We start from the raw sequence: 8,591 nt of genomic DNA on the forward strand, positions 1-8,591 counted from the left end.
GTGTGACTTGTGAACTGTTTTTAGTTATAGGGCTGGTTTTTCAGGAAGAGGCCAAAAGTACTTCCCGTTCTGTGGTGAAATGTCACGCTCATTTGTGGCAGAGTTGAGATCCCCCCCCAGGGAACCAACAACCACAGAACCTGTTCACATGGATGTCTGAAGTACAGCTCTGTGTGTTAGCCTGTTAGTTCTCAGGGCACTGAACTTATGACCGGAAGCCCATGGGTTTAAATCCCAGTTGGCTCATCTCTGCTGTATTAAGATGTCTGGCTTTCTGCATTAAAAGCAAAATAAACCCATCTGTATAGCTGGGGTTGCTTATTCATAAGTTCCATTGTTGGCGTTTCATTCACCAAATCGGTGACCCCTGGGAACAGAGCAGCAGCTGTTAGCGCGCTGTCTGTGGGCCCGGCGGAGCCCCCTGTGACCCCCGGCTCTCGTTGAGCCGCTGTGAAAGAAGTTGGCACCCTCGCCATTTCTCGAGATCGGCCTCTTGGGGAACGCACAAGCCCACCATTGTCTCCTGTGGTTGCCGCTGCGTCTCGGGAGCTGCTGAGGGCTTCCTGTGGTCTGGCCCCTTTGCCAGGAGTCTCATGATCTGGGGTCGGCGAGGCGATCCTCAGGTCAGGCCGATACCGCAGTCCCCGTCCCCCTCGCTGCAGCATGAACGCCGGCAACCCGCAATGTCACATGTTCGGCAGCCTCTCTCAGAGATACGGATCTCGGAGTTCCTTTCCCACACAGCTTCCCCTGCCTGCCGGACACAGCCATGTTGGTTTTAGGTCATGTTTGTGAAGTTTCAGCTTTTGTTTTTCACTCTGGGGTTGTTTCTTTGTGCTTGTCTTTACTTTACTCACTGGGAACAGAAGTGCAGTCATAGAAAGTCAGTACATGGTTACCTGTGGTTCCACTTTACCAAAGCTAGGAGCTTCTCCACCTCAAGTGGTTCTGACCCATACATGAGGTTTGATCCTTGGTCAGGCCCTCAGAAACCCCTCCCTTAAGCAGACTGAGTAGAACAGGTTATATATTTACCTATGTCACACAAAGCTTATGAATAAAGAGATGTCAAGAGGATAGACAGACCTAGTTTGCATGTCAAACATGTGCCTTCCTAAATACCCCATGCATTTCTTGATGGAAAGCAGTACAGACAGGTCACTGGATGAAGTGTTTGGCCTCAGAATCATATTGTACACTGTTATACAATTTCATTCCCTACTTAAGACCAGAGGCCAACACTTCCTGTTGCAGGGTTTATATAAGCTTTATTAGATTATATCAAGGTTTATATTAAAATTAATTTCAAGGAAAAACATAATCCAGTATTCTCCATGCAGATCTAAGCACCAACCAGTATGAGTGCATTATTTGTTGAACATTGAATTCAGCCCTTTGTTTTCTTCTTATTTCATGGTTTTTGAAATGATGCGGGGGTTGAGGGGGATTCATCTGACAGTTTTTAATTCTATATTCATATGTCACACTTTGAAATGTGTTTCAAGATGGCTGTAAGGCAATTTTCTAATCAAAAAAAAGAGTAGACTATGTGAACATGTGTTTTAGCTGTCGAGAAAATGCTAATTCCATCAACTTAATTCTCCCCATAAGTTAAATTATTAGCATCTGTCAGTCAAGTTCTACACTTGCAAAGTAACAGCAAACCTGTGTTCAGTTTTAGCAGTTAACACCTCACAGCATTCCATAGCACAAAGCCCAGTCTCACGCCATTGGTAGCCTGCATATCCCTCTCATCTCTGATTGGCTCAGTAATGCCAAATGAGTCGTTATGACTTACATATATAACCTGGTTAAGAAAGGGGTTGCATAACCCCTTTCATCTCCCTTTCACTCCCAGATTGTGTAGTATGTTGAGCAGACAGGCCCCAATAACAGTCTCACCACGACTCATTGGCTTGATGTCAACTGGGTTTAAACTGAATCAAACAGACTGGAGGACAGGGGCCTAGGGACGGAAAGACAAGTGAATCAAGGCCTCCTCTGTAGCAACGTCACTCTTCATTCCTCCGCTCTTTCATTACAAAATTACAGCATCCGGCCAGCTCAATCCTTTTTCAGACACCTAGTTCATATATCAATGTAGTCTTGTAGAATACACATTTTTATTAGAATAGTCTAGTACAAACCTTCAAGTAATAGTTTTAGACTTACTGCTAAGTGATGGGGCAGAACCAATCAGAACGTGCTGTGTGCCGCAGCCTGTTAGGTCAGGAGACACAGGGGGTTTATTAGACCCAGTGTGTGATTCACATGAGTTTCACGCACTCTAAGCGCAGACTTGTTGGACTCTTTGAGCAGCGCTGGGTGATGTGGCTCACTGAGAGACCACAGAAAGCCTGTCTCGGTAGTTTCACACACACACACACACACACACACACACACTCAGTCAGTCAGGAAGCTTCTCACACAAGGTAATGAGGATGCTTCTCAGGACATTTCTGACAGCCTGTCTTATAAAACACTTTTCACACAGGAGTCTTTATCCTGATGTCCCTGGTGTGTTCTGCCTGATATCCTCACCTCTGTGAGCCCCCACTGATGCGTTCCCTTCCCCTGTATGGCTGTCTCCTCAGCGTGGGATAGAGGCTGCAGAGAGTTTTTCAGAAGCAGGCTAACATCCCCAATAATTTTAGCTGTGTGGGACAGCTAAGAACAAAACATGCACTTTTTAATGTGTGTGCATGTGCATGTTACATCACCGTGTTTATGGTAGGAAAACTATTAGCTGTACATTTTTTTACTTCAGAAAAAAATTGCTTTTGCAATTTTGAAGCTAGTTAAATTTGAGTAAGCAGATTCAAAATGGAAGGTAAAGCAGCTAATTGTCACAGATCATGGGCAAGTCAAGCCAAACCGCAAGGGGTTTCCCTAAGATGTGCTGGGAACAGAAGGTAAAACGGCTAATAAAATGGTCCGGGGAGACATCACACAGGACAGTGTGCAGTGGTGAGGCTGAATCCGATAAATACCCTGGGGGTGTGAGGAAAACGACTCCCATGTGTACTGGGTAATTGTGTAACTGTATGAGCTGAGTGGCCTTGTCTTCACTTCAGGTCTGCCCCCTCAGCTTGAATGAGCCCCTCTTGGTCATGATGAAGCCATGTGGGTTTCACTACTCACTCCATGGCAAGTTTTAGCTTTATTCATCTGTGTCGTTGAGATGTGTCCTTAGCGTTAACAGGGTATAAGCTTACCCCAAAAATTGAGAAAATTGAGAACATTTTATGGGGGTTCTCTGTTTGGAGAATCATGAGGACTGTCAGATGAATAGGGTTTGGGGGCAGTTTGGCCCACAGTGGCCCATTCCTGATTTTTGAATCACGATTTTGCTTTTTGCTTTGCTTTTTGCTTTGCGTGTGTGTGTCTGTGTGTGTGTGTGTGTGTGGGGGGGGGGGGGGGGGGGGGACTGTCAGAACCCAAATTCAAAGAAATTAAGGCCTCATACAAGCTTACATTTTTGTCAAGATTAAACAGGCTTTTTACAACACTTAACACAGCACTTTGCACACTCATAGCCTCATCTTTGCCTGACTCATGCCACTAGGCTCAGAGGGGACAGAGGAGCTAGAGGCAGAGTTATCAGATAACAGGATTTACAGAAGTTGCTGAAAAACAGATCTGACCCATTTTTTCTTACCTTTGCTTCACACTCTGAGCAGACACATATGGGCACATGAAAATGTTCAGCGACAGTCCGAGGGTGTTTGTAGGAATGATTATTTTGGCCAGGATAGATTGTGACATCAAAGGTCTGGGTTCACATAATGGAAAGACCTGCTTGTTGTTTAAGGTCCTGGCTGTAGCTCCTATTCTATAGTACCTGGTCCTAAGGGGATCAGCAGTGGCGGAGTCTCTGACAGCACTCTGTTGTGCTGAGGCAGACATCAGGATGGACAAATTTTATTCTACACAGTCTCTACACAGTCTACACAGTGGCCTTTATGCCACTTTAAATCTGTGCAAGTCAGGCCATTACTGTTGAAAACATACTGAATTTCAAGAGAGACATTTTATGTTGCATTAAATTCCCTTAAAAGCGCATTCCTTTTGCTGTCAGTGACAGAGTGGTGAATATGGACATGTGTTAGTGTTTAAAACGGTTCGGTTTAGAGGGCTAAGCCAAACCCAGAGAAGTGGTTTCAAATGGGAGGCTATTTGGGACCGCATTCAGAAGATGTAGACGTTCTGAATAGCTCTGCTGCCTCAGCTAGAAATCCACAGAGCCACCAGATCTTTTAGATTCCTTGAATAGTCACCGGGGTGAGAAACGCTGAAATCTCAAGCAAAAAAAGAAAAAAAAAGAAAAACTCTGCTGGATTTCTGTCCCGAAAGTAATTTGCAAACCGAGATTAGCAGCATCTGTTGTTTTGTGGTGGAATGTGATAATGAAAATAAATAAATAAGGAAGATAATTGTATGGGCATCTTCATTGCACGTGGATTTTTTGCGTGTGAAACGGGAAGCGGCGACCGCTAACAGGATGGGCCCCTTCCTCCCACAGCACGAGTGAGCCCATCTTGGTCATGCCAAAACCATGGAGGTTTCAATTCTCCATCTCCATGGCCAGCACTTTCATCTCACACTTTCAGCTCAGCTTCCTCTGTGTTGTTGAGATGTACCCTGGTTATTAGCGAGGCATAAATGTGTCCCAGTACCTGAGAAGTTTCTTCTGAGTCTCATGGGGACTGACAGGGAGACAGCAAGCAGATGAATATGCAGGTATGGGGGCAGTTTGGCCCATAGTGTCACAGCTTATGAACAGACTGATGCCCGAGTACAATCCCTAGACAGGGTCTGTCACAAGGCCCATTACCCACAATCCCTCTCTTTTAATGCTCAGTGCAAAACAGAAAGATAGCAGTGACTATTTTCAAAACTTGGCCGAGGGTTGAATCTTTGCAACCTTCTAGCCTTTAAATCAGTTAGATTCATGTTCTTAAATATACATTGTGATTTTTTGGGGAGGGGGTCTGTAAAAATGCTGAAATGAGGGTTTGTGGAAGGGGTAGCAGCAAGTGGAATCTCTCACCCCTCTCTCTCTCACACACACACACACACACACACACACACACACACACACACACACACACACACACACACACACACACACACACACACACACACACACACACACACACACACACACTCCCACACCCTGTTAAGATGCTTCAGTGTATGCACGTCAGAGCCCGGCACTCTCAGTTTCAAGAGCGTTCCTCCGCTAAGCCGATCATTAATGATTACAGTACTCTTCATCACAAGCCCTCTGTTCGACCCGACCCACCATCAACACAGAAGAACGCTCGAGTGGAACAAAATCAAGGAGAGGTCATTAAGACCTTTCATTCCTGCGACGCGCCAATCAGCGAAGAAAACGGCAAATCGCCAAATCACAGGCGGCTTGTTCAGAGCGGGGAGCCGCGCCTAGCCGTGAGGTGACATGAAAGAAAAATCACAGAGATTCAGACCTTGTGTATGATTTTCCCAGAAATCTGTTACTCTTCACACTCCTTTTTCTTTGTGTACTCAGTCCAGTGCATGGACTCAGTGCTCAGGACTCCTTCTCCACCAAACTCAAGAATGAAGTCAATGTGACTTGGCTGGAAAAGAGCACGCTCCAGCACATCATGTGACCATGGCGCGAGAGACAGACGCCTCTTGTGGTTTGGAATCAGAGGGCCCTTTTCAGCCGAGCCGAGGTCTCCGGCTGGTTTAGGACCTGACAGTGTGCAGTAGATCAGTCATCTTGTGTCAATGGAGGGGTAAACCCGACACTTGGAAAAGCATTCAGGAGCACATTGACTGCATTGTACCGACATTAAATGTGGAAGTTTTCCGCAGACTTGAGCATGTGTGTTGAGAGCGCAGCACAATGAGAGCTCAGTGGCTGGCCCACTGCTGCCGGAGTGATGGAATTCAGCTGGAGCACTGGAGAGAGGGGGTTAAGTGGCTGGGTTCAGGGGTATTGCTTCCACCCGGCAGCCCCCTCTCACAGCCTCTGAGAAAGCCGTGGCAGGGGTTTCAGAGTAACGGATAGCCGTAGGAAACGGCTTTCACGTGGAAACTCCTCGGGCGAATTCTCCTCCATCTTCTTTTCATCGCGACCCCTGTGCCGGGGCGGTGATCCGATCTGGAGGGGGTGAGGGAGCCAGGATTCGATCTGAAAGAATGTAAACGGCGAGGGGGGGGGTGGGAGGGCGGACAGGGAGCACTCACCAGCGCCCGCCGCCACCTGTGTCCTCTGTCTCGCCCCTGCGCTGTTCAGCTCGAGCGCGACCCCAGCGACGCCGGCCTCAGCTGACTGCCTGGCACGCGGCGCGAAATTAGCGCCGACCCCGAGGAGGGCTCCGAATGTTTTCATTGGCTGCGGGGGGGCGGGCCCGCGTCCCTGTCCAAGGTATAGTGTTCCTCCGTTGTGGTGTCCAGAGCATTCCTATTGGCTTTGCACTGCAAATGTGGAGCTGGGCCATCTTTCCATGTTCATGGCCCTACAGCTACATTCTCCAGCCAGCACTGCGGTGGAGGTGGGTGGAGGGGTGTGGCCAGAGGAGTGTGGGGGAGGAGCCCTGTCATCTGAGGGCATGATTTTACATTCCAAGGAACCTCACAGAGGACATTAACAGTCAGAACAATCCTGCTGTTTAGTTCTCTTTGGGTCACAAACTCCTCCATGTTCTGTGTGTAAATGCAATCAGGGTCATCACCTTAATTTTCCCTCAGTTTCCATAGGGTCCTGCTGTAGATGTGACTGCCATCTGTACTAACTGGAGCCAGTTTTTAATCCAAGAAGAAAAAAATGACCTACCTGATAATGACAGAACCTGAGCTTTAATTTCCCCGTGGACGGAGCACTTAGATCCATTTTCAGATTAGTTCAGATACGCCATGCATTTCAATATGAGGAGGTAAATCTGTATAATTTTGTTTTAGCTGATACTCGTGCTGCATGCGCACAGATAGCCTGGAGGTTGAGGTCATTGTGAGTGAAGAGGAACGCCCAAAGACAGGTTCACACCCTTTACCATCTCCTCTCCCCACTGTCTGGGTCTCCTACGTGCTGATGTGCTCGTCTTCTTCTATGGGACAATGGGTACGGGAGGAAAAAAAAAGCCAAAAAATCAGATCGGAATATACCTTCAGTTCAACCCAAGCCAGATATGCGTAAACGGTGCATAGCGTTTTTGGCAAGAGTGGGGTTCTTTTTTCACCCATTCAGTGCTTTAACATTCCAGAGGGCACCGTTCCCTGGTGTACGATTACCGCGGACTCCGTTATGGCAGCCCCTGAGAGGTTCCAGACGGGGGGAAATTTTAAACAAACCTGCGTGGCCGAGGGGTCTCCAGACGGACGGATCTGGGGCGGCGAGAGACGGGTGACGTCTGTGCCGCGAACGTCCTTCTCTGATGTCCCGCCGAACGCCGTCACCTTCGGGAGGTGCCGTTAACCTGAGGGAGAGAAAAAAATGTCGCCCTCGTTAAAGCGCGGCAATTAGAGCTAATTGAGACCAAAAGCAAAAATAAACTTGCGGGGTCATGTTTATTATTCTAAGTTCACCCAGACGTATTTAAGTCCTGGCCAATTTTCAGAATCTAATTTCCCTAATGCTTATTTTCTTTTCCCAAATGGTCTGAGCCAAAGGGGTAAGAGTCAGGCTTAAAAAAGAGAAGACAGAAAGATCAGGTATGTTTGGGGACGCTTGATTGAGATTTGTGTGATGAGATTTGATAGCTCACAGATTCTTGGTTATGTTCAGATTTTATCACTTAAATCAATCCCTTTACTGTTCTGTAGTCCTTTATGAAATAAGATTTTTTTGACATGGTACCAGTTTGTTGAATGAACGCAATATATTCAATGTGTGACCTCAATGGAAGCATGCGAGACTTACATTTTAACAGGGAAATCAGACTTGATAGAGGAGCTTGTGCTAAGCACTGAAGTGATATGAACAAGGCAGTGATACAGAGAAATGGCCAAGACCTGTATATTTAATCTTGCAACATTCATGATGAATCATAAATAGAAAATGCCAAGATAAATTATATGGACCATGTTTGTTTTATTGGTTAGATTAATATGGACTTTGATGTAGGTGTATGTGTTTCTTTTACCAAATTGGCTGCAATTTTGAGTCTTGTTGTTTAAAGAAACTCCCCCCTCCCTAATCTCACCATAAACATTCCATGAACCCCTAATGGATGTAGCAGAATTTAAAGACATAACAACACCCCCCCCCCATCCCACCCCCAACTGTCACCCTCTCCCTCTCCCTGGCCAACTGCGCTCCCAACTCACTCCTCTCCTTAGTTGAAGCTCCACCCCTCCCTCCAGCTGGCCGGAGTGTCTTCTGCCTGATACAGGGAGCGGCCCCACCCACCCTCCAGTGCACAGTTTGGTTCTCCTGACACCCACCCCTTTTTCCATTGACTGATGGGGAAATCTGGGGTAGCAGCTTTCGCAGCCTATAAGGCCAGACAGCTCAGCTTCCTGAGGTCATATGCTGTGCCCACTGGTTCTTGTCCTTAGTTGGTCATGTTAGTTCATTAGCTGTGTGATTGTTTTTCCCAGCA

This window comes from Megalops cyprinoides, chromosome 11 (assembly GCF_013368585.1).
Source record: "Megalops cyprinoides isolate fMegCyp1 chromosome 11, fMegCyp1.pri, whole genome shotgun sequence".
Taxonomy (NCBI): Eukaryota; Metazoa; Chordata; class Actinopteri; order Elopiformes; family Megalopidae; genus Megalops; species Megalops cyprinoides.